The sequence below is a fragment of the Lepisma saccharinum genome, chromosome 8, assembly GCF_977018435.1.
Source record: "Lepisma saccharinum chromosome 8, izLepSacc3.1, whole genome shotgun sequence".
In the NCBI taxonomy this organism is placed as follows: Eukaryota; Metazoa; Arthropoda; class Insecta; order Zygentoma; family Lepismatidae; genus Lepisma; species Lepisma saccharinum.
In genome coordinates, this window is record NC_139236.1 from 20534820 (window position 1) to 20561067 (window position 26248).

Below are 26248 nucleotides of genomic sequence, written 5' to 3' on the forward strand. Positions count from 1 at the left end.
TTGAAACACTCTGTCCAGTATGTTAATCATGTGTGGTAGATTTGAGCTGTAAATGATGATGTCGTCCATGTAAATAGAAAGTTCTGAGCTGTCTATTCCACTAAGGGCGAGCTCGCTTACGCGGTTCATTACATCGGGGGATGTTTTCGATCCCTGGCATAACCGAGCATATCTAAAACTACGAAGATTGTTAATGGAGAAGGCGGTAATGTCCTTAGAACGCTCTGTTAATGAAACTTGAAAAATTGCGCTGGACATATCCAAAATGGAGTAGAATTTCTTACCAGCCATATCTGCCATAATAGTGGGGATATGAGGAATTTGCAAAGAAATCGGAGCTATGACCTCATTCACAGCGCGAAGGTCAGAAATAAAACGGTAAGTCCCATTGGGTTTCTTGATTAATAGGACTGGGTGTCTATAACACCTTGGTCTAATAATTTCTGAATTTCCTGTTTCATGGGTTCTCTGTAATGAAAGGGTATAGGGTAGGTCTTGGCATACACTGGAGTGTCATCTGTCAGCTTGATGTCATATTCCAAAACGTTAGTTTTAGTTAATTTATCTCCTGGCCAGAGAAAAATATCTGCATACGTGTATGCGAGCTTTAGGATTTTTCTCTTTCTTCTTGGGGAATGTCAGGGTTAACTATGAGAAGGGAGGGGTCAAATTTATATTGACTTTCACTGATATGTTGTTTTACTGTTTTATTTTCATTACAAGCGAATGAAAATGTGACATTTTCGCTTTTATTTTCCCAAATGGAAGTGACGTCATTTAAATTTTCACATGTCCATATTTCGCCTAATATCGTATCTGCTTCCAAAGTGATTGTGCTTTCAGTAGGGTTGTGTATGTGAATGACAGGCGATTGAGGGTTTACTGTAGCATTGGGAAGGACTACTGCATGCTGAGTCATAAGGGAAGCAGATGGGGTAAAAAGTACAGGCTTAGGAGTGTTAGGTGTCGTAGTGGTAATTTTCAAATTGATATAAGTTTTTGATCGTGGATTTAACAGAATTGTGTTTGAAAGGGTAGCTTTCCCCGTATACACATTTGCATTTTCAATTTGGTTAAATATATCATGCAACACCTGGTGAGTTTTGTACTTTGACCTCAAAATACTGTAATTTGGAGTATGTCCTAAATGATGAAGAGTTATTGTATTTTCTTTTAACGACATCTCACATATCTGTGTTCGCAAAAAGTCATTTCCTAAAAGTGGAGGGACAGTTGTAGAATCTATAATTCTAAAAGGGTGCGAATATTTATACTTTCCAATTATGATAGGAACTACTACAATTTCAGACACACTCAGTTTTTTTCCGGACACACCTTGGATTGTGGACTTTACATTGTAGGTTTTTCTTTCGGAAGGGAGGAGGTGGGAGGGGTAAATTGATATTTGGTAACCCACATCAATAAGTAAATCTATTTCTTTCCCTTGTATGCTACTGTGGATATAATACAAGCCATTTTTCTCAATGATAGGAACTTTGTCTATTCTACCATTATCTTCGATTTTGTTCCTGCAAGTCGAAGATGATTCTAGTTTAAACTATTATCTCTTTGTGGTTTGTAATAGCAGTTATCGCTCGAGTGATTATAGCGACCACAGAACGTACAGGCCGATGGATTTGTATCGTCGCGATTACCCATATTTCTATTCTGATCTCTACGTTGAAACCTATTATTTCCCCTAAATTGGCCTCGAGAGTTCGACCTATAGTTTCCTCTTTGATTAGCCCTATAATTACCTCTGTAGGAAGGGGAGTTATTATTACTCTTGTTTTGAACTCTATTACCTCTATCATGTGCGCTCTGAGTAGTGGTATTGACTGTATAACCAGCACGAGAAATGATGAGCCCCTCTCAGGCAGAATTGCCTATACTTAAAACAAGCTCAACATGAGCATATGAGCTTTTTGCTCAAGTGTGGAACCCTGTCTAATCCAAGATTTTTGTAAAAATGCCCTCAGGAATTTCCTGAGAAATGATGAGCCCCCTCAGATTGATTTGCCTATACTTACAAAAATTGCATCAGCCAGATTGTTGTCCATAAACTTGTCAAAAATTGATATTTTTTTTGGCTACACCTGAAATTAAGCCAAAAAGCTATATACACACACACATACACACACACACCCACCCATATACACACATATTTACTTCCAGTTTAAGTTTAATTGGACCCCAGCCTCAACTTGCATATCCAATATTAAAACAATGTAATAAGCAGAGACCCTCTAGAATTGCTCCGTGACTCTCTTATTTCTTACATCATAAACATATGATTTTTCACCTATGAGAATAACACTACATATGGTGTCATCAGGTAATGCCTCATGGAATTCACAGATAATTTTAATATTTGTTCTGTCATTCACCACAACCTGTTTTCTTTTTGAAGTGTTGATTACAAACATGGGTCTCTGTGCTTTGAATTCATCTGGTGTGTAATACATGTCAGTATTGCCAGTAGTGACCCTTTTGAAGGAAGAAAATGCCTCATATAATTTGAGGAAATCATTCTTGGACATGTCTAAATTATAATTTTCTCTAGGAAATACCTCATTTCTGCCATTTTTAAGATATATGTTCTTGATGTTGCAGCTATCAAATTTACTTGAATTTTTTTCCTGATTATTGTGTCTTCCAGTCTGAAACAATACCACCACAAAATCAGGCATGTCATATTGGCATGGCCTTTTCATGTTTATTTATATATGTTTCAATGTCTAGAAAATTGTTGATTTTATTTCTGTATTTGCCAGTATTAGGTGTTCTTGTCATATCAATGATGACAAACCCATAAATGTCCTGGTTCCAGCACCTGCTGCAAAACTTAGAAAAATCATTGTAGCTCAGGTCCCCACCTACATATTCATCATGTATGTGTTTGAGGTTGGTATGGTCTTGATGAAACACACATATAAAATTGCTGTTGTCTCGGATCAGTTGCTTCGGAATTTTTGAAAAAGTCTGTGCCAGGTAGAAGCAATCAATGTTTTTGTGCCGGCCCTGTGTAAAAAAATTTCTAACCTTGTTTTGATTATCCAGTATAATGTCATCAAACACAACAACAGAATTATCGAGACAGTCATGAAGTGGCTTAACATCTGGTTCAAAAGTGGCTATATCCAATCCATCATAAAGCTTCATCAGCTGCTGATATTTTAATTGTTCCAAGCTCTTAGAAAAAATATACAAGTGCCTGTTTTTCCAGTCTAACCAGTTGGGTGCCAATAAAAAATTATCAACTATTAGTGTAGTTTTACCACAAGCAGATGGCCCAACAATAAGACACCTAATATTATCAGGTAGCAATTTTCCATTTCTCTTATTCTGTTGTTCAGGTTCTGGCAGCCTCTTTATAACATCCCAGGTGCTCATATTATTATTTTGTTTGCATCGATCCAGCTGTGTTCTGGAAGTCCTAGCCATTTGACAAGTAACTTGTTGCTTTTTCTGCGGATGATTTTTTCTATGAGATATGTGTCAGGCTGTTTAGTTTTGCTGAGCTCTTCTTCATAGAATCGGCCTTTGAGAATTTCTCCTCGGTGGTCTTTTATTATATATGTGTTAAGAGTCCCGGGTTTAACTTGAACCACTGTAAATAATTCAGTGCTCCAGTTTCTTGTAAAGCCTCTCTTGAATAAGTGCTTATATTTGCTGATTCTTACTTGATCACCAATCTTGTATTTGGCCCTTCTTGTTGTTGGCTGGTATCTAGGATAATAAACAGTGCTGATCAATTTTTGCTCATCAGATGAAGTTACTTCAGAGGGTTGATTGTGGAATGGACCGAGTTGTTATATTTATGTATAAGTTCTGGAAGAATATTAATCCATTTATAATTACCCTGCAGTGTAAATTGTTTATACATAAGATTTTTTAGGGTTCTGTTGAATCTCTCTACAATTGAGGCCTTGAGATCACTGTAACTCGAGTAATGTTTTATTGCCTGGCTTTTAATAAATTGTTGAAACACTGAATTATAAAATTCTTTGCCATTATCTGTTTGCAAATAGCGCGGTGATCTTCCACTCTGATTGATGATTGTTCTGATGGCTTCTGTAACACATTTTCCAGTCTTGGATTTGAGTGGCACAGCCCAGGCAAATTTTGAAAATGTGTCTAATACAGTGAGTAGATACTTGTACCCCTTGTTGATTTTGTCTAAGTTTTTCAACTGTCCACTTGACATTTCAATCAAGTCGCTCTGCCATAAATCATCTATGCTTTTTGTGACTACTGGCAGTCTCTTAAAATTATGTCTGGCCTGTCTGTGTAATTCATCAACAATAATTTGTCTAGACATAATATGTAAACAAGAATATTGCAACTATAGGGTGTTCAGCAGCTGATACTGCAGGATTTTCTAAATATAATTTGTCTCCAATATGTATTTTAAATTCCAAAGAGCCATCATCTTCAACATATGCTGTTTCTAATGTATTGGGGTCTGTAAAATCCTCTAATTCTACACGGGTGATTTTTACTTTGTTATCAGCATTTGTTATTGATAAGGTAGGGTAGTGGTGTGCCTGTGGCTGTAGCCAATATTTGATCTTGATTGGTCTCAATGTGCCCCCCACAAAAAATTGGTAATAAAATTGTGCAGGGGACAGCATATATATTTTGCCACCTGGTGTAAATGGAGAATCATATTCTTTGTTGGGGATACTGTACAATTCAAGAATTACTGTATGTTTTGGATTCTCGATTATGCCTGTTATTTCCTTTTCTGCTGTGAGCAATCTGCTTGTTACAGATTCAAGGTGCTCATTGATGGTCCTAACAACATCATCATGGCCTGGCTTGATTTTTATGTCCACAACAAGTTTCTTGTATTGTTGCACAATTTCTTGAAGCTGGGTGGCAAAAACAGACAGAGCATTTGCTTGATTGGATTCCATGGTCCCTAGCTGTTGCTTGATATTAGCAACAATTTGTTGCAAATTTTCAACAACTGCCAATTTTGAATTTTGAGCTGTAAGATCATGGACCTGTCTTCTGATATCCTCAAACAGGGCATGCAGTTCATTAATATGTTGATTGGTTGGAAGAGTGGCCACTGTCTGAGTGAGATGTTTGATCTCTGCCTGGATATTCTTGATATCTTCTGATTTCAATATGCGATTCACTGCCCTCTTTATATTTTTAAGTTCCTGTGATGTAGGCAGATTTGACACAGTATTTTGTAAAAATTCAAGTGCCAATTTCACATTATTTAATTCAGAAGCATCAGCCATATTTTGCATAGCATTTTGGAGCAGGGCTATATCTGCCTGAGAAGGGTGTGGATTGTTGTAAAATTTCAAGTTTTGTTTGGATATCATCTATCAAGTGATGAAAATGAGATAGTTCAGATTCAGTGTTGAGGTTTTCAAGCTTTGTGATTTGTTGCTGGACACTAACAAGAATATCTACAATCCCAGGCAATCGGGATTCTAGTACATTTGCCAAATCACTTTGCACTGCTGCTATTGTACCTTCAAGATGGGTTATGGAACTTTGAATTTTTCCAAAATCTTCATATGTTTCAAGTTGCAGCTTAATATTTGCAACACTCCGAGTTATTGCATTCAAAGCATCAGAAGATGGCAAATTGTTCATAAAATTTTCAAGTGTCTCAATTTTTTCTTTAACCTCGGCTATGGCATTGTTCAGAGGGTCCAGATTAGGTATTTTAAGTGACTGAATCTGTTCTTTTAGAGTGGAAATCACTAGATCAAAATCTTCTTGTGATTTTATGCTTTTGACAATTGTTTGCAGCTGTGCCTGGACATTATTTATTTGCTCTTCTAATTGCTGTTTCAATTGCTCAGAATTGGTGGCCTGGGTCTTAAATTTGGCTTGAAGAGCTGCTACAGCCTCTTCTAAATTTTGAAAATTATCCAATGTGCCAAATCAGTATATTTCTGAAGCAACAATTTGAGTTCAGAATCAATTTTAAGAAGAGGGTCCATGCATTGTGATTGCAAATTTGTAATTTCTAATTGAAGACTGGCATTGAGTGTGGTTTGTAAAGCTTGTAAATCACTTCTTAATTTCTTGACTCTGACATCAAGCATCAGAATCTCATCACTGTGATCTTCATGTCTTGTATGGCCAAAAATATCATTAGGCATTTTTGATTTAGTTGTTATTTATTATTGAATATCTGATTCTTAATTCTATAAAAAAGGGTATAAGCTTATCATAGGATCCAGGGACCTCAATATATAAGCAGTCACCAGCAGAAACAGTATAAACAGTGCCAGAAACCATGTTTGAGTGCTTAATTCTATAAATATTTCTCCCTACTGAAATTTTAACATCACCCTCAGGAGTTGTAATAAATTGTAATTGCCCACCTACAGGTAATTGGTAATGATTTAAATTATTGTTAAATATGTACAATATGTTGCCCGTTTTATCATCAACATCTGTAAGTATGCTGTTCAGATGAATAATTAACAAAGCACTCAGTTTAGATATTATATCAGAAGAGGGTTGTGGTGTTGGCAGCTCCATAATACCTTGTTTTTTAAACCCAAATAAGTTCATAGCCATGTTTATTTATTTCAAATCATGCTCTGTAATTGGGCATTGATTGCCATTTTTTTCAAATCACAATGACCCAAATAAGTTCATAGGCATGTTTATTTATTTCAAATCATCCTCTGTAATTGGACATTGATTCCCATTTTTCAAATCACAATGACCCCATGGTAGAGTATGTATGCCACATGATAAAATACATCTCTTATCATCATGTGGGTCCAGAGCCACTTTTCTTACAATATTTGTAGTCAATAAGTGATCCACACTCTGAATTCTATTTTCTGATGTTTTGATTGTGCTACATGATTTGAGGCAATTTTTGTAATCCTCAAATTCAAGCTCTTTGTTAACAGTCACTCTGCCAATGCCCTTGGCCTTTTTGGCAACAGCACCACTACATGTCTCAAAACTGTACATCTTGGCCCTTAACCCAGCAAATGCCACAATAACATCACCAAGTGTCTCATCTTTTAACTTGCCAGGCACCTTTTTGTTGTGGGGTTGAATTTTTGTATGTTCACTGGTATCAAAGTATTTAAACAATTCAGGCTGGGACATATCTTGATAAACATCTTCTGTTTGAATATCAAGAACAAAACTATCCGTATCCATGTACATAAATTTTACACAATCACCATAAAAAGGTTTCAACACATCATAATACAATTTTAACATGTGTAATTTGGCCAATTCCAATATCACAGCCCCTACATAAATAGGTTTATCAAACTTAATCTTTGTTTTTTTCATGTTGAAAAGTGCCATATTTTCATCATAAATTCTTCTATAATTGAAATTAGGCTTTGCAACCAATTTTTTGCTCAGGCTGGGGTCAGTAATTATTTTAACATCGGTATGTTTTCTGACATTTTCAATAGTTTTGCCATACACAGAATTGACCATCAATTTAAACAAAGATTTATCAAATTGGCTTTTTGCAGATGTTCGAAGCTCTGTGTTTGTAACAATATATGGCTTCAACCATTTTGAGTGCCTGAACCTCAAAACTTTGCCAATTTTGGTCACTTGGACACCATGATGCATCAGGAACTGGAGGTTTTTTATAATATATGACATAACCCTGTTTTGGCTCCAGTGTCATCATCAATTTCTTCTGTTTAGAGCCAGGTGAGCACTGAACCTCGGGAATTGGGGGCAGATCAGAAAATTTGTTGTGTAAATCATCAGGAATTGTCAGATCAACCTCTAAGAACAGGCCATAATTACTGTCATCAAAATTCTTAAGATCTTCAATATTGAAATCTTCAACCCATTCAAGCCCTGCATGTGGCAATTTTTTCATCATAGCATAACCATAGAGGCTGTTGACATCTACATACGATATATAATTTGATAACAATTCTGGATTATAATCAGGCATATATTTGTTATTTGCTCTGGCATATCTCTGAGAGCATTGCACCATGCCTCCTCTTATATATTGCTCCATAAACAGATACATATCTTGATCTTGGATCAGATCCAAATGCCTTTTAGTGTTCAAAAACATTGAAGACCATGCTAGGCCCGGGGCACTGTAAAAATATATTGGATCCAGTCTATAATTTTGCATAGAAGATTTTCTGAATGCCTGCAATATATCAGCTAAGAGGGTCACATCAAGTTTCAAATATGCCATGTGATAATCACCAAATGTCTGGCATTTTAAATTGTTCCACATCAATTGGGCATGGTTATAATCTTCATCAGTGATTCCAGATCCTCTGATTTTGCTGTAAAACTGTTGTTTTGGTGGCAAAAAACACTCATGAAATTTAGAAAAATCTGTAACATAATCATATGGATATACACCCTTCCGCCTAATTAATTTCAGATCCTGATTTGGAAACAAGGCACATGTGATTTTGAATTGATCATCAGATAATTGAGTGGCCAGTGTAGCCAGGCTAGCAGATAAAATTCTGTATGAATCAAGAAATCTTAAGTGGATAGGAACACCATTAACTTTAATTATTTTGCTAATGGCAATATATTTCTCATCATTTTCAGCTAAAATATTTAAATTCTGCTTGTCAAACCCCTCATATCTGATCAGATGATGGAAATCATAATTGGATGCTCCATGGCAAAATATGGGGATAAATTTTGGTCTCTTGATCTTAATATTACAGCTATTACACAGGGCCATTTTGAATTTACCATCTGTATGAGAATGGTGTTTCACCTTGATTTTTGTATCTGAAAATTCAGAACCACATACCGGGCATTTTTCTGCTTTGTTGAAATCTTCAATCTGTTTCTCTGTTAAAGGCAGCATGGGTTTTGATTTTAATAAAATATTAGATGCTATGTCACGGCACTCATTTTCTATTCTATGTGCAAATTTTTTGATGGCATCTGGCCCCATGTATGAATTTTTTACTAACAACACCATCCTGTACAACGACATAATAAAAGCTGGAAGGTTCATGTAGCTGGTATGGTGTAATTGAAGATTCTTCAGGATCTGGATTGCAGAATGCAAGAGGTTTGAGATTTGATTCAAAATCACAGACAATATATGCTGGGTGTTCCAACCAGGCTTCAAACTTTTTGAATTTGCAATTTTCACTTGGCATTGGCATCACCATATGAACAGGTTTATAGTTGCCACAGTATTTTAAATGCTCAATTAACTTATTTTTTGCAATTTCTGCACTCTCTTCACGAACCCCCTTCACCATTTTTTGACCATAAAATACAGTTAAGCATCTTCTGCACAACTTGAATATTGTATTGGATTTGGCTAGTTGTGTTCTCACTAAAGCTTCAAGATTATGTATCAGAGTGTAATGATATATGCCATCCTCTTCAATTAAGAGCAGATCAATCGGGACAGCAGAATCATCATCAATTGTACTGATTCTGAGAGGTTCTATCAAGCAATTGCCACGGCCAGTGGAACAAATAAATACATTAATAGATAATTGTTTGCCATTGATATGCCTGGCCTTTTTTCAAATTTATCAATATTCTGAACAGACATTGGATATTCTAAACCCTCCATTGCCTCATCAAAATCATGCTCATGTTGTTTGTAATAACTTATTCTCTGAGGATTCCTTGAAACTGGAAACAAAGCAGCTAAAATACACCACAAAAAGCATTTCTCATCATTATTTTTTATATTAACCACGGCTGTTTTGTTTTTTATATTGGCAGGTAATGGCAGATATGTAGATCCTTGTAATGGGCTGAATTCAGAAATATTAACATATAACTTGTGTGGAGAGCCGCATAGGCTCCATCCAGACTCTTTTGCCGCAAATTCAGAGTGTTTAATATTCAATTGATCCATCAAACTGCTTATTATTCTGTCTAAATTTGCATTTGAATATACAGGTACAGTTTCTGTTATGTGGGGCTGTGTAAATTTTGTGCCATTTGGTTTCTTATATTATGTAAACAATTTGAGGGACAGCTTATAAGAGCCATTTTGTGTATTTAGAATTGCCTGCAGATCAGGATTTATACTGTTCAAAAAATTCTTAATGCCACATCTTGGCTCTGATACAAACCGATAATCCCTAAGTTGGGCATTAAAACTGCTATGGATAGGAGCATAGCATAGCTGCTTTGCAGGTCCAGCATTAACAGGTGCTTCATGCTTTCTTTTCTGACCAGATGTAGATGGTTGTAAGGGCAATGTTGATGACTGTGCAGAGCAAGTACCTTTATGTTTATATGTGAAATATTCCATGCTATATTTTCTATTGCATTTGGGGCATATTTTTGTGGGGGTTCTGTATTTGTCTGGGTTACAATTCCTTTGGTGTCTGGCCCAATTGGGGCTGGATATATTCTTATTACACTGATTGCAATATTTTTGATTCGGCATTTTTGTTATTGGTTTATTATATAAAATTTCCTGGGGTCCAATTCAAAATTCTATGCTTAATAAAAAATATCAGTTGGGTTCAGCTGTGTGCCTTGTATATTTTGTGTGTGTGTGTGTGTGTGTATGTGTGTTAATATTTTTGGCTTTGGTATTTATATAAAATTTCTTGGGGTTCAAATCAAAACTCTATGCTTATTATGACATGTTGTAAAGCCAATAGCCCACAAGTAGAAAAAGAGAATAAATATTCATTCACACTGACCTAGCACAAATACCTGCACGGACATGCATGTCCAGAATGGCAATGACCTGGCACTGGTGGTTATGTATTGATTTTTGTATAACAAGCTGGGACAGATATAAGCCTGACCCTAAATAAGAGTGGATTACAACAAACAAGCTGGATGTAACAAATATCAGGCAAAATATTGTTCAATATACCAGAAATATATTTAATATGAATATTAAATCAAACAGGCCTGTAAGTATGAGAAGCACTGTAACAACACATCTGTTCTCCTCAGCCACTCTCACAATACTGGCTGATGCAATTTTGTTTGCACGCAAAGCTTCAATACTCGGGAATTTCTGTAAGCACTGACGCAGAGGAGAAACATGCAAAGCAAAAATCAATACTACCGTGTCGGGAATTGTACACACTGACACAGAGGAGAATCACTTGAAACATGCAAACATATAATATAAGAAATGAGAGAGTCACGGAGCAATTCTAGAGGGTCTCTGCTTATTACATTGTTTTAATATTGGATATGCAAGTTGAGGCTGGGGTCCAATTAAACTTAAACTGGAAGTAAATATGTGTGTATATGGGTGGGTGTGTGTGTGTGTATGTGTGTGTGTATATAGCTTTTTGGCTTAATTTCAGGTGTAGCCAAAAAAAATATCAATTTTTGACAAGTTTATGGACAACAATCTGGCTGATGCAATTTTTGTAAGTATAGGCAAATCAATCTGAGGGGGCTCATCATTTCTCAGGAAATTCCTGAGGGCATTTTTACAAAAATCTTGGATTAGACAGGGTTCCACACTTGAGCAAAAAGCTCATATGCTCATGTTGAGCTTGTTTTAAGTATAGGCAATTCTGCCTGAGAGGGGCTCATCATTTCTCGTGCTGGTTATACAGTCAATACCACTACTGCTCTGATTAGCATTTTTCGCAAAATCCAAGACATTTGAGCAGAAAGCAAGCAGGGAGGACGGATGTAATGGTCCTTCACGAGAATGCAACGACATGTTTGCAAGCTGAGACGAAAGCTTATTTACATCGTCACTAGAGGCGGTGTTGTGAGTGGGTTCCGCGCTGACCACAGCTGGTGGCGCCACGTAGTGGGGAATTTGGGAACTTGGTTGGGAAGCCGCAACAGGCTGTGGAGCGGATAATTGAGAGGAGAAATTGTGTCCTTGATAAACTGTCTGGGAGGGAATGGTGGGAGTTGACTGCAGACTTTGGACTTGATGAGCGGGGTGTGGGGGGAGAAAGGTTGGATTCTGGTTATACGCTACAAATTGCTGAGGCGGATTAGGCGTATTACTTGGGAGGGGGGAGTAAACCTGTGTGGCGTCTGGGTCAAGGTCTGATAAAAGCTTGCTTGCGCTATAGCCTGATCAATTTCGTACTTCTCCACCATCATGCGGGAATTAATCAATAACTGTTGGCGTTCAAAATTTTGTAGGTAGGCTATTAATTCCTCTGTTTTGGCAAAGTGCTTATTAGTTAACAACCAATGTATTTAGCTCGCAGTCCCGTGATTATATAGGATAGAGTCTGTTCTTCAGTGGCGTTCGGGAAATACTGCTGGACTAATGCCTTCTTAGCAATAACATATGCATGAATTGGTTCTGTAATTAGTTGTTTTCTCGCTAAGACTATTTGAACGGGCTCAGCAGGGAGATAAGAGCCTTTGAACAAAGCACTTAGCTCATTTTTGATGTGTGTATATGTCAGGTCTGCAAAGTTAGGTCTTTTCTGTATATCGTGAAAGTAAGTCAAAGCTGTGTCAGTTAAAAATAAAGGCAACATCTCTTTTCGCTTAGCTTCCGACCATTCTGCGGCGTGCGCTACATTCTGAATCTTCAGGAAGAAGGATTCGACTTCTTTGGGGTCGCTTCCGCTCAAAGGCGTCGGATATAACGCAGTTAGGATTGGAGTGGCCATGTTTGTGGTGAAAATTTCTACAGTAACGTTATCAGGGCTATTAGTATTGTTAGAGGTAGTAGGAACGTTAGTTGGGGTGCTTACTAAGGGTTGGTGTCGGGTTCTGATGGGTGTTTCTAATCCTAGTAAAAATTGAGGGTAGTTTCTGTTAGCAGATCTTAACCGTGTTAGTGGAGGGGAGGGAGCTGGTGATAAGTGTTGTGATTGTACTGGGTTCGCCGCAATTGCAGTAGCTAACTCTATGATTTGGTCGAGGGAGGCATCTAGGTGTTCGTGCAATGCTATCTGTGACGTATTTATAGACTAAAGTTCGTCGCAAGGTAAGGTTCTAAACTCCATACCCTCCAGACATTTCCTCCTGCCCCACTTCCTTTTCAACGAATTCATCTTGACGTTTGTGAACCCCTAGTCTCTACTAAGACGCACAAATATAAATATTTTCTATCAGTAGTTGATAGTTGTACTAGATACGTCATTACAGCTCTTTTGGCTAATCATGATGCACAAACATAGCAACAGCTCTAGTTGAGAAAGTTTTTCTAGTCCATGGCCTCCCGGAAACTATTTATTTAGATCGCTCAACACCCAATTCAAGCTTACTTTTACGGGAGTTAGCCAATATTACCGGCGTCCAGCTCAAATTTGTAGACACTTGTGCACATTTCACGAATGGGCTAGTTGAGAGTTCATTTAGCTATTTAAAGAAAGTCATGAGAGTTTTTGTGTTGGAGAAAAAGGATTCGTAGTATGACTATTTAGCTAGTGCCACGTTTAGCCACAATATTACAATCCATTCTGGGTTACGTCAGAGTGCATATTTTACTTTGTTTGGCTACAACCCAAGGATCCTAGCAGACGCAGTCCTCCCTTCGAACCCTGACAATATCTCCCAGACAAACGCACAAAGACTTGAACTCCTGACATCCATACGTAAGACAGCTCATGACAACTTACACAAATTTTTCGAACAACAGAAACAATACACAGACCGCACTTCTAGGCAAATACAGTACTCACCAAGCCATCATTGGCGGCAAGAACAAAGACAAAACCGACACGATTACGGTTTCTAGGCTCAAACCCCGCTACGACTAGTGCCGTGAAAACCCCACTAACGTATACACTAACATTCATTAACACTGCACTCCGTTATCACTCTCTTTAGCCTCCTCGCTACGTACATTGCACATGCTAACATCCCACGATCCAGCATTTTCCCACGCTTACCCCCCCCCCCTTTCTTCATTTCCCGTGCTCGCATTGTGACTTGAGAGGCCTCGACCAATGATCGCCTGAGAGGATATGGGATTGCGCGAGTGGGGAGCGACAACCAGCTATTTGGAACAGCGTGTAGTGTACTGCTTCGCTCCTTCTCTTGTTCTCCACCTCTCCTTCACCCCTTCTCTCCTTCTCCCCTTCTCTACCGACATGCACGGCCTTGCTACAGATCTACATAATATGCATAATATAAACTACATAAACTACTAAACATGATAGTATAAACTACGACAGAAATATAGATTTACAAAATTTGCGTTCATGTTTACATTGTTGACATTTATTCTTCCATACTTTGAATAGCTTTTTGAAGGTCTCAATACGCATGTGAATTATATCTAATTTTGGTTCTCTTTCGGAACATCTGTTGTACAGTTCACACATTCTCCTGACAGGTGATTTATTTTATAATGTTCAATCTTCTGTTTCTCCAGTAAATGAGGCCTCCTTTGGATCGTGTCTTGGAGATAGGAACACGTATGTGTATTTGTTCTAGTAGATGTTGCACTTGAATATTATTGTTCATGATTTTGTATAAGAAACAGAGCAATGGCATCTTCGATCTTTTGCTGAGAGAATGCAGGTTGTGGTGTTTACAGAGGGAAGTGTACGATTCATATCGGGGAAATATGCGTCTTTCCTTGTAATTGGCGTACCTTACGAATTTAGACTGTAGCATTACTATTTTATGTATTATTTTATGTATTTATGTATATAAATGCAATGTATTTCTGTCAATAGCGGTCATTTTTTAATGCGCTTACCAAATGTTCATATTTGCTGTTATTATTGTTGCTGTTATTAACGTTCATAAAGTGTAAACACTATTTTGGAACACTCTGTATGTAATGAGACATTTCTATCTAATTCAAATAACTTATGTATTCTTCGATACGTGTACTGAATGCGCTACGAAGTGTGAATACGCCATTTGATTTGTGTGTGAAACCGATTCATAGCAAACTTATTTTCCTCTCGTTTGTTATTTAAATACACTTTTTTTAAATAAATGGAACTGTTCTATCTGTGAAATATGTCATGAAATATGCTTTGGCATCAAGATGCTACATGATTTCTTTACATTGCACGGTAGAATTTCTATCGAGCTCAAACGATAAGAAAAATGATTTCGTCTAAATTGAATTTAAGACAATACAGACTTTGGAAACTTTTCATATAAAACAAAATAGTTTTATGTTGCGAGAGTCATGCGAAGGTGAACCCATTTATTATAATTATTTCCTTTAACACACTAGTGGTAGCTGCTAATCTGTGCAGATCATTTTAAATAAATATGAGGGAGGGGGATCAAGATTGGCATAAAGTCAGTGGCGTACGCAAGGGTGGGCTACGGGGTTTAACCCCCCCTTGACCTTGTGAAATATTATGAAAAATGCTGTGGAAAAAATTCAAAATGACCAATTTATCACAGTCAAAGATCTGCGACAATACTATTACTATTACTACTGCTACAACTACTACTACTAATATTAATAATAATAATAATAATAATAATAATAATAATAATAATAATAATAATAATAATAATAATTTGAATTATTATTTCCATGCAGCACAGAGAAAAGCACTGCATTCCAAACACACGTCTTTCAGAGTGAATGCCTTGAAAATAAAATATAAGGGTAACCATGATTTAAAAGAGAAAAATAGTTGTTTTGTATCTCAGTTTCAACAATGTTCAATACACTGGCGTACGCAGGATTTTTTTTCGGGAGTAGCTGGAATAGTGAATGTGGATAGTACATGACTTCGTTTTAGAGGGCAGGATGCATAATAAAATATTTCGCATTTTTGGAGCTTTTCAGTCTATTAAAATTGTATTCAAAGACAAAAATGGTAATCGGGACTCAATTTAAAAGAGGTTTCGCATTTACACATTTTGATTTTTTAAATTTCTTAACGGATTTTTATTTAAAAATTCAGATTTTCTCAAAAATTTCGGTAGGGGCTGTAACCACATCAGCCACCCCTCTACGTACACCAGTGTTCAATGAACATGTATTTTTTTGAGTGAACAATGAGAATTAACTAAAGATAGTTCTTGGTTCGTTGTAAGTGGCTAATGTATAGGCAAAGGCTAGGCGGACAAGAATCCAGTCACCAGTCCGCCTTCCCATTGTTTACCGCAGCACGTTTGAATGTCTCTCTTTAAAATGTCTCACTTTGTTGACTAGACAATTATTCAAACGAAAATAAGCTTAACTATTGCAAAATGTTTTGTTGGTAAAAACAGCGAGACAATCCAGATGTGAATTATCGGGGACATTTATGGGGGGGAAGAAGCCGGAAAAATTCCAACCAATTCCGGGAATCGAACCCGTATCTCCCACGTGGTTGTCAGACGCTCTACCGACCAGACCACTGCAGCTCCTTGGATGAGTTCCATACTTTTATTATTTCAATTTATTTTAATATATTTTCTTCTTGTTTGTGGATTTTCTTCATACTTAAAATGTCTCACCTCGTTGACCGGACAATTATTTCGTAACAAAGAAACAAAAAAATGCTCCCAGAATTTGATAAAAATCGAATGACTAGAAATTAATTTCATTCTATTGCTTTCATAAATACTATATAATCTCTACTACTTAATAGTCGTAGTGGTATTAGTAGTATTATTAGTCGTAATTCAGGTAATTAATTAATTATAAATATTATTAATTAATTAATAGTATTATTATTTAATTAAGGTATAATAAAACAATGGTAGTGTGAATCTGGAGAAAGTTTTAGAACTTAACCCCCCCCTTGATAAAATCCTGCGTACGCTACTGCATAAAGTTAAGGTATAATGCAGTTCTCATTGCACAGTGCCATTTTGAACACATAAAGGGGATGTGGACACACACATTTATGATCTCGGCCATTTAATGGAGGTGATGTAATCAGTATCACCCTCCACCCACTTTTACCTCCTCAGACATGTAGTTATTAGAAGCTAGGGGAACCCCAGAGCAGCTTTAATGCGAAGTTTTGAACCCTGCGTATGCCACTTTTAAAATATACATTACATAAATCTCGCTTCTTTTATTTTCTACAACGTTCGCATAATAAAAATGCCTGCACGTAGACACTTAATCGTGCTGTTGACAGATTCCTGGGTTCGAATTCCGGCCTGGGCATGGTTGGTCTTTGTGAGTGTCCCTTCATCAATTTCATTAAATTATCAGTCATCCTCATCTTTACGATTAGCCAAAAGTGACAGTAATGTGAAGTAATATAAACTAAATCAATCAATCAATCAATCATGCTGTTTGCAACACTGAGATCATAGCCCTGGTACCCGCATTTAAGGAAATATGTTCGTTCCACATAAAGTGTCTTCTTAGTGGATGGTTCAAGTTCTCATGTTACAGCTTAATTCTGTTGAGTTATTACAGTGGGAAAAAAGGCTTAATGAAAGGCTTTCGCAACTATAATGTTGTAGGTCAGCAGCGCAGATTATCCTATACTCTATCCCAGCTAACTGTGGAGCAAGGTGGCGCACAACGTCAGAGAAGCGAGGGAAATCGAGTGGCCAGAGCGAGGCAGTACACGCTGCTGGGAAGCAAGTCAGTTTCCCCCACTCCACGCAATTCCTCTACTCTCACGTGTTCATTGGTGGAGCCGTCTCGTGTCACTACTTGCGGAGAAACTTGTTTTCGTTTGCCTGCTCTACAGTTAGCTGGTACAGAATATACATGAATCGACGTGCATGTTTTCTTCTTGTCTTACAAAAATACTCCAGCAATAAATAATCAAGTTAAAGCATACACTGTTTACAAACGTTAATCGTTTATTTTTCCCTTGACGTGTACAGTAGCACCTGGGATAGAACGATGCGTCCTTAGTATTCATTGATGTTCTCTTCTTGCAGGACTCATGTCTCTGAAAGAGAAACTTTAAATTATTTTCAACGCATGTTTTACTGAAAAATGTAATACTCTAATCGCGTATATAGGCTTCTAGTATAAAGATATCTATGATCTTCTCTTTGTAATTTCTAGCCAAATTACATCACGCTCAGTGTTCTTTATATAGAATCCTATACTACGTGATTGTTAGGAACTTGCAAAACCTAAAATTTGTTGAGAAATACTGCAAGATAGAATTTGATTTTGTTGTATGCTGCACTCCTTGTTCCTGGATAGCTGCATAATTTGGCGCAGATCTCTGCCCTAATCCTTTTCTTTCCTTTTTTTTCCTATTTTTTTTTCTTTCTTTCATGCTCCCGCGGAACTGGAGTTCTACTCTCTGATGGGTTTCGATGTTCCCTCCCTGGATCGTTGAGCCTCCCTTCCCAAGACCTAAGTGCCTTCTGGGCCCTTTAATGCCCAATTTGGCCCTTTAGTCCACTGGGTCCTTTTAAGGGTCCCTTAAGCCCCTTCGAGGGCCCCTGAGACCCCTCTCAACCCCCAATCTCCCCTAGGGGGAAAACCAACATGCGGAGAAGATCCTGGACAATGGGGGGAGCCCAGGTCGGAGGGGGACGTGGGGTACCTGCATGCCTTCCGCCCTCCTTCCCTCCGAAACCCCCTCCACGTGGGAATGAGTCCCCCCGAGTTCCCGGGTGACGTGCAAGAGAGGCGCCCGGTACCCAATACGCCGTAGTGAACGCCGAAAGGGACAAGAGAGGCCCACTCACACTCACATACACACACACAAATACGCATACACACACTCGCAAGCACACACACCAAAAAAGAAAATATAAACTATGAGCTACCATGAAGTAAGAGGGGACTTGGAGGGTGAACTACTCTGGGCTCGGCCACTGAACAGCAGCCGAGAACAACTATTACTTTATACTATACGGGGTCTCCAGCCGCCTCTAAGCAGCCGGAGATCACTCTTACATACTATGAGCTCCCCAGCCACCTCAAGGCAGCCGGAGACCCCCTTATTTACTAATGGGATCTCCAGCCGCCTCTAAGCAGCCGGAGACCCCCTTACTCACTAAAGTAAGCATAAGAACCCATTTTCTACCTCAGAAATAGCGGTAGCACGGAAACTCTCTGGTGTGTGGAGATAGTTTGAGTGTAACAGCATGTTTACACCCAGCCTCTTCGCCATTCCCACTTGTCTCTCGATGCCAGTGCTATTCCTAACCAATAAGAGATGATGGAAACTATCAACGGTGGAGGCCATGGATGCCTGCGGGAGGGGAATACGTATGCACACTTTGGACTGATATAATTATCTCGAAAGTTAAAAGCCCTGATTTGAACAGATGAAGGGTATGGACGTTCACGTCATTTTTCAATCATCCGTCTCTTAATACGTATCATCTGCGTTCACGTTAAGGTTGTAAAATAATTTCCAAAGCATATAGGATAAGTCAAGTCTGTGCTTATCACAGAATGCTGAAACTATAGGGGTCCTGGGTTCGAATCGTGGCCTGAGCGTGGGTGTTCTTCGTGAGTATTTATTCATCAACTTCATCACATCATCACTCATCCTGATCTTTACGATTAGTGAAGAGTTACAGAAGCGGAAGTAAAAATAAACCAAATGAATCAATCAGCCTGTCAGTTTATGCTTGCGATTTTGTTTCCAGTGAAATGCAGAGATTTCATGGTCAGTGTTGCATACAATTTGTTATACCAAATCCTGATTAGCCTTTATGTATTTCATGACCTTCGAACTGAGATAACTTCCCGGGTTCGATATCAGATGGAAGCACATAGTGGTTCGGATTCCACTTTAAATTGTAGGTCCAGTCCCGATTAGTTTTACAGTGCATAAAGTGGACTTAAAAAATCAAACTGACACTAGAACTACACCATACCCGTTTTATCAAGTATACGCTAATGCTCGGTGCGCTAACATTGTAATTTTACTCCCAACGCCGACTTCCGTAGCGGAGTGGTTATCACAATGGGCTACGGTGCCAGGGGTCAGGAGTCCCGCATTAGAATCCCGACCTGGGCATGGCTGTTCATTGTGAGTGTCGCTTCATCAATCTCATCACTCATCATCATCCTCGCGATTAGCCAAAATGTGGCAGAAAAGCGAAGTAAAATAAACCAAACCAAATTCAAAATTCAGTTACAATTATGAATATCTTTTCATCAACTTATTGCCTTTGATATGTCCTACACTATCCTCTCATTCGTTTTACTTGTCGCATGTATCCGAAGAGTTGAAAGCCCTGCAGACACCCATGCCTGAGAATCAGGATGACAAGGAACAAGGCAAAATGCAAGAAATCGAAATTGGAAATCTTGCAGTGATGATTGTTAACGAGTACGATGGCTACAGATTGGATGCCATGGAGACAATTACTTAACCATACGACAAACTAATTTATTCTCTACAAGACTTACACATAACCTAACCTGCAACCTATCTAAAGCTAACCTAACTATCATATCTTCTGAACCCCTAACACAAATCTTAACGCAGGAGAAATTTATGTACTTCGGTTTTATAAAGTGGTGAGGAATAAGCATGTATCCAAAATATTAAACAATCTTATTATTTCTAATACTATCTCTTCACGTACTGAAGTAACCGTTTTCTCATTAAGATTTTCTTCTGTAAATGTCCTTATGCATTTTCCCAAACTTTACTGTCCTTCCAGACCTAACTGAGACTTATGTATCTCTCTTTCTCTAATTTTTTTATCCTATTCACCTAACTCTATCTGTAGCACAGTTTCTAATTTTCAAGTGCGACCAGCACACCCTATTATCCCTAACATTCAATTCCTAAACATAATTGATATTTATGTCTCACTCTCTATCTTTCCATTTTTTTTTATCCTATTCACTTAGCCCTGTCTGTTGCACAACTCCTAATTTTAGAGTGCGAACAGCACACCCTATTATCTCTAAATTTCAATTCCTAAACCTAACTGAGACTTATGCCTCTCTCTTTCTCTCTATTTTTTTTAATCTTCTTCACTTAACCCTATCTGTTGCACAGTTCCTAATTTTAGAGTGCGACCAGCACACTCTATTATCCCTAACTTTCAATTCCTAAACCTAACTGAGACTTATTTCTCTCCCTTTTTTTTCCAAAGTCTCTATCCTATTCACTTAACCCTATCTGTTGCACAGTTCCTAATTTTAGAGTGCGACCAGCACACCCTATTATCCCTAACTTTCAATTCCTAGACCTAACCGATACTTATTTCTCTCCCTTTTTTTCCAAATTCTCTATCCTATTCACTTAACCCTACCTCTTGCACATCTCCCAGTTTTAGAGTGCGACCAGCACACCCTGTTATCCCTAACTTTCATGGCTAACCATAAGTAACGTTTATGTCTATCTCTATCTTTGCATACCTATAACTAGATATCTCTTAATTACCAATCTATCTACACATTCTCATTCTATCTATGACAGTTTCGTCCAGCTAGCAACTTATCCACTTATACCTATTACATACACAGCAATCCTTAGTTTAATAGTAATATTATTTTACTCTGACGTAGAAATATTTGGATTGGGTTTCACCTAATTACTAATCTTATAGCAAAGATTTTCATTGTTGAATAATAGTGAAAATTGATTGCGGAAGATGTGAGTGACGGCATAATGAAGCATTCTTTCGTTATGAAGTCAAGAAGTATACCGTTCGAAACATGAACCGTTCACAAAGAGTGTAATCTAGAGGAAGATCGAAAGCATGGCGACAAGAGGCACGGAAGGAACACAGAGGCAGCCCGATCTTCTTATCCAATGGTTTGTTAAGAGAACGGAATGCCACCCGTTGTGGCACAGTAGTTACATTGCATGACAAGAAGGCAGGGGTCCTACGTTCTTAATCTGGGAAAGGCATCGATATTTCATTGAACTGATCATCCATCCTTTTCGTCGCGATGAATCTAGAGATTTAGAAAAAGTTATAACCACAGAAAGGTGATATACAGGTCGCAGGTTCGCATCCTGCATAGTATATGGAGGACTCATCAGTTCCCCGTTCATTGTCACGATTAATATAACGAGGTAGAAAAGAGACGTAAAATAACGAAATAAGGAAACGATCATGAGTAAAATGAAAACAAATGTAAGAAATGACTTCCGATGGACAAATTAACAAATAAAATAAATTTACCTATATTTGAGTGACATAGAGCACACAAAATCTGTTTACAATAGGTCTGTTCGACGAAGCGGTTAGCATCTATCTCAAGAAGAAAGAGGTTCTAGTATCGAACCCTGGGTAAGCATAGATGTTCCATTATATGTATATCCTATTAATGTTAAGTTCCTCACTCCGTTTTATCGTCGCGGTTAGCATGAAGAGGTACGACAGCAACGAAAGTTAAATAACAAGAAACGATAGCATTAGAATGAGAATAAGGCACCTTCAGACGGAAGCATTTTCTTTAACATTTCAGAATAAATACTTCCAAAAAACTCAGCATGCTGTACCTAACACGGAAGCATTTCGCGTAAAATTGCTGTTAGGATTTGCGATTGCAATGCGAATCCCGCAGGAAACTTAAGACAATATATACAGCACGAAAGGTATACCGTGTTACTCGCTTTTCTTTTAACAACTAATACGATGCAATTTGAGAGAGGAAATGTATATTTAGTTTCTGAGATATAATGTAAACAAAATGAAGCTCTACACGTGTTTCTTGCAATATTAAGTAGCCACGAATCTCGCCTATTGTGATATTTACTTCCAAGAGCAAGTGTCCGTTGTTTACAATTGAAACAAATACCGTATTGTTTCAAACGTGCATTGATTGCACTATAAAGTATGCATTTAAGCAACGCTATTGATGTGCACCAGAAAGCTTATCGTGGAAAATGAATTTTCCTCTCGGTGTAATACTTATTGTCTTTAAAATATTGTACGTCGTCAACATCGCTTGTGACGTAAAACTCGCTTCTAATTCATCTTCCAATGGCAGATAAGAAACTTAGGATGACTTATCTGTTAAATATGCTAAAATATAGAGAGACCACAAGATATAGAATCTTCGGCCAAAAGTCTCCGCGCAAATTTCCCTCCACCGGTTCAACTCCGCCCATAAGGAAGCATGCTTCACTCTGGCCCTCTCTCAAGAGGGAGCATGATGCACAGGAGTCGCGGGTCTGCGCAGGATCTTTCTTGCTCTTGGTTCTAACATATGATACAAGATTTCTTCACTTGCAGAAAATGCTTCGTCTCAAACGGGCTAACAAACACACATACAGAACTAACTAAAGAGAGAAACTGTATTAAATCACATAGTCTAGCAGATGGACAAAACAGGAAAGAGAAGGTGTGTGGTCCAGTGGCTCGTGGTGTGTCACATTCAGTAGCCAGTTGCTTTTGGATATCTACGTCCTGGGTTCGTATCCTACATAAGGCATGAACATTGAGTTCGTTCCAAAACAGTTTAATAGATTTCCCACTCATCCTCATCGTAGTGATTAACGTGGATAGGTGAGTAATAGGGGTGAGCATGCGGGATGCCAGGGTATCTCCTAATGCGTTTCATTTGGAATGTTCAAAATGTGTAAAGATATACTGTCCGACAATTAAATAATGAGCCCGATTTTATGTTGTCCCACGTGTGCATTCTATCTATGAAGTAACGTGTAGTGTGGTACATAATCCACAACCTGGCAACATCTCATGAACTTGCGATAGGCATGCTGGGAATTATGCCGCCATGTTTTGAGCGAGGTGTAAGTGTGTCGTTCCGTAATCACTACGTAGCAGCGAGTGAACAAGTTTCCTCAAAGACATTATGAAGACTGCTTGAGGGAATAAACATTTCATAAATTAAGTTGTAGTGGAGGACATTTTCACTACGGTTCTTCTACGAAACAACTAATCGCAGAATGACAGTCGCTAAATTTACCAAGAGGCAAGGAAATACAGCTTCAAAGGTGAAGACAATGTTGTAATTTTTTACAACAGGTTGTGTCGTCCATGCGGCCATGGATCTCCGTAATATTTAAACACCATTGCACCTGTATTATAACAAATACCCGAACATTTTGAATGGGGTACTAACGATCTGACCATCAGAATTCTAGTGCGGACTTGGTACTTTAGAAATGTGTACGAGTATGTGTTTCGTAATCAATTTCATTTAATTATCCGTTTGCTTCATTTCAATCAAGCATTCTCGTGTTCGATACCCGTTGAAGACACATAACTGTAGGTCCAGTCCCGATTAGCAAATCTGTGGATAAAGTAAACTTAGAAATTAAAGGAAGACTCGTAAATTTCACATAAATATCATACATCCTCATTGTGGTAATTAACATAGAGAGATGAAGAAACTAAACAAATTTGCCATTTGTCTATCGCAAGTACTCCTAGAAGAGATTTCCAAACTATCTCTAGGTGCAACTGTATATGATGGTATGTCTGTAACATAAATTTACGTTAAACATCTGTGTCTATGTTATTGAAAACTAGTGATAATATTGCTATTGGCAGCAGCTTGAAATCTATTCAGAAGCTTTGGGTAAAGAAACATTTTTGTGCAAAGAAGCATTTAGAATGTTACTTGCGCCTTATTTGGGAAGTCATTACAATAAGTAATTGGAAAATATACTTCAGAAGTACGAAAAATGTACATAGATATAGTTTCAGTGAAAACTTTCTGTTGTTAGGTAATGATTATTAGGGTATAATATTTTCGTTATCTAAGACTAATAGCTGGGAATACAATGTCCATAACTAGGAGAGAAAATTAGACTGTCTGAAGAGTTTGAGGTCTAAGAGAGGAATATTGTTCATATAGAGGGAATATTAATAGACGTTGAGCCTGTTTGTGGTATCTAAAAGGCATTGATTACTAAAGTAAGATTGGAAGACATAAAATGTGTAAATGTAGCTTCATATGTTCATATGTAGACTGTTCTTCCGAAGTGTACGCAGGCTTCTTGTGTCAGTGATTGAAGCAACTACAACCAAACTCCTTGGGGCAACTGTCCTTTGTTTGAGAGCCAAGGTTTTTGCAGCTGGGGGTTTGCATCGAGTCCCATCGTCGCTGTTTTTCTGGATTTCGAGATCGGAGCCCGCTATTTCTTCTATTCATGTAACTCCCCTGTTGTTCCCACGATGTCTGGTCAACACCGAGATATTTTAAGCTCCCACCGCGAATCGAACCTTGGGTCACTCCAAACCTTCCCATATCCCACACACATAAAATCAAGTGTTAATCTTACCCCGAAAACCTCCTTTCAGCCTATGTTAGAAGATGATGAATAAATTAATTCTTTGAATGTTCCTCGTTCCCGTGGCTGCAATGGCGGAATGGTTAACTTAACGCGATGCGATGTCAAGTGATTTACATTCCAGACTTGAGCAAGTAGGGTCTGAATGCCTTGTCTCAGCATTCGCTTTCTCATTCGTGCTTGTTGTAACGTAGACAGGTAGAATAGAGATGTTAAATAGCCTAAAATAGAGTGTTTCCTATTTTCAACTGGCTTTTCTGATTGTGGACCACGAGTCACTGGGGGAATCGCTGGAACCGCTGGAGAAATGGAAAGGAGATCGAACTGCTTCCAGAGGACCGAGCAGTGTGAAGTGTAGACGAGAGAGTAGTGCGAGTTTCCATGCAACCACTACATCCCCTGCAACCCTTCCCTTACAGCTTATTTCCTAAGGCAACTAAGAAGGGAGAGGGGGTGGCCTCCCCCGCCTCTCACGAACGCCAACAGAGGAGAACTGTTTACCACCTCAATGACACCCAGGAGCTCCGTGGGAGCCATTTGCACCTGGCTCGTCAAAGGGTGGAAGTATGGAGTTTTCACCAACGACTGCTTTTTCAGCAACCCGCTGGTGCCTACGTCCCTCTCGGCCTGGGTTACATCCCCCACTGACCAGTCACCCCTCCGCAGTGCTGTTTCTCCCCCCTCTGTAACCCCCCGCCCAACCCCTTTCCCTTACAGTTGAAGCAACCCTTAGAGAATGGACCCCAGTTTTTCTCCTGACCCAAAACAGTCGTTAAATCGATGGGGGAATTGTTTGATCTAAGAGCAGAGATCTGTTTCCGCAAATTAAGTTTTTTTTTTAAAATCCGGTATCTGAAAGAAAAAAGTCGACTTAATCGTGTTGTTCGAGATGATCTACTCGTGCTGTACAAGAAACTAACTTAGCTCACATGGTTGCTACACATGATATTATCACTAAAATTCAGGAAACAATTTTGCCATTGTATTATTCGTTGTTGTTTACATAGGTGCAGTTACATAATAATTACAGAAATTATCATCATTAATAAAAAAAAATAAGAACCAATTGTAGAATGAGCGTTACACATATATTGTGATTCACTAAACCTAAAATAAAACATATTATTGTTGCACCAATATTTTTATTGTTTATTTACTTGCAGTTTTATGCATTAATTATAATATAATCACGAAAATTACCATCATTACAGGCATGGGATGACCCTTTGTTAAGACACCCAAATGCCAACCTCACTTCCACGTAG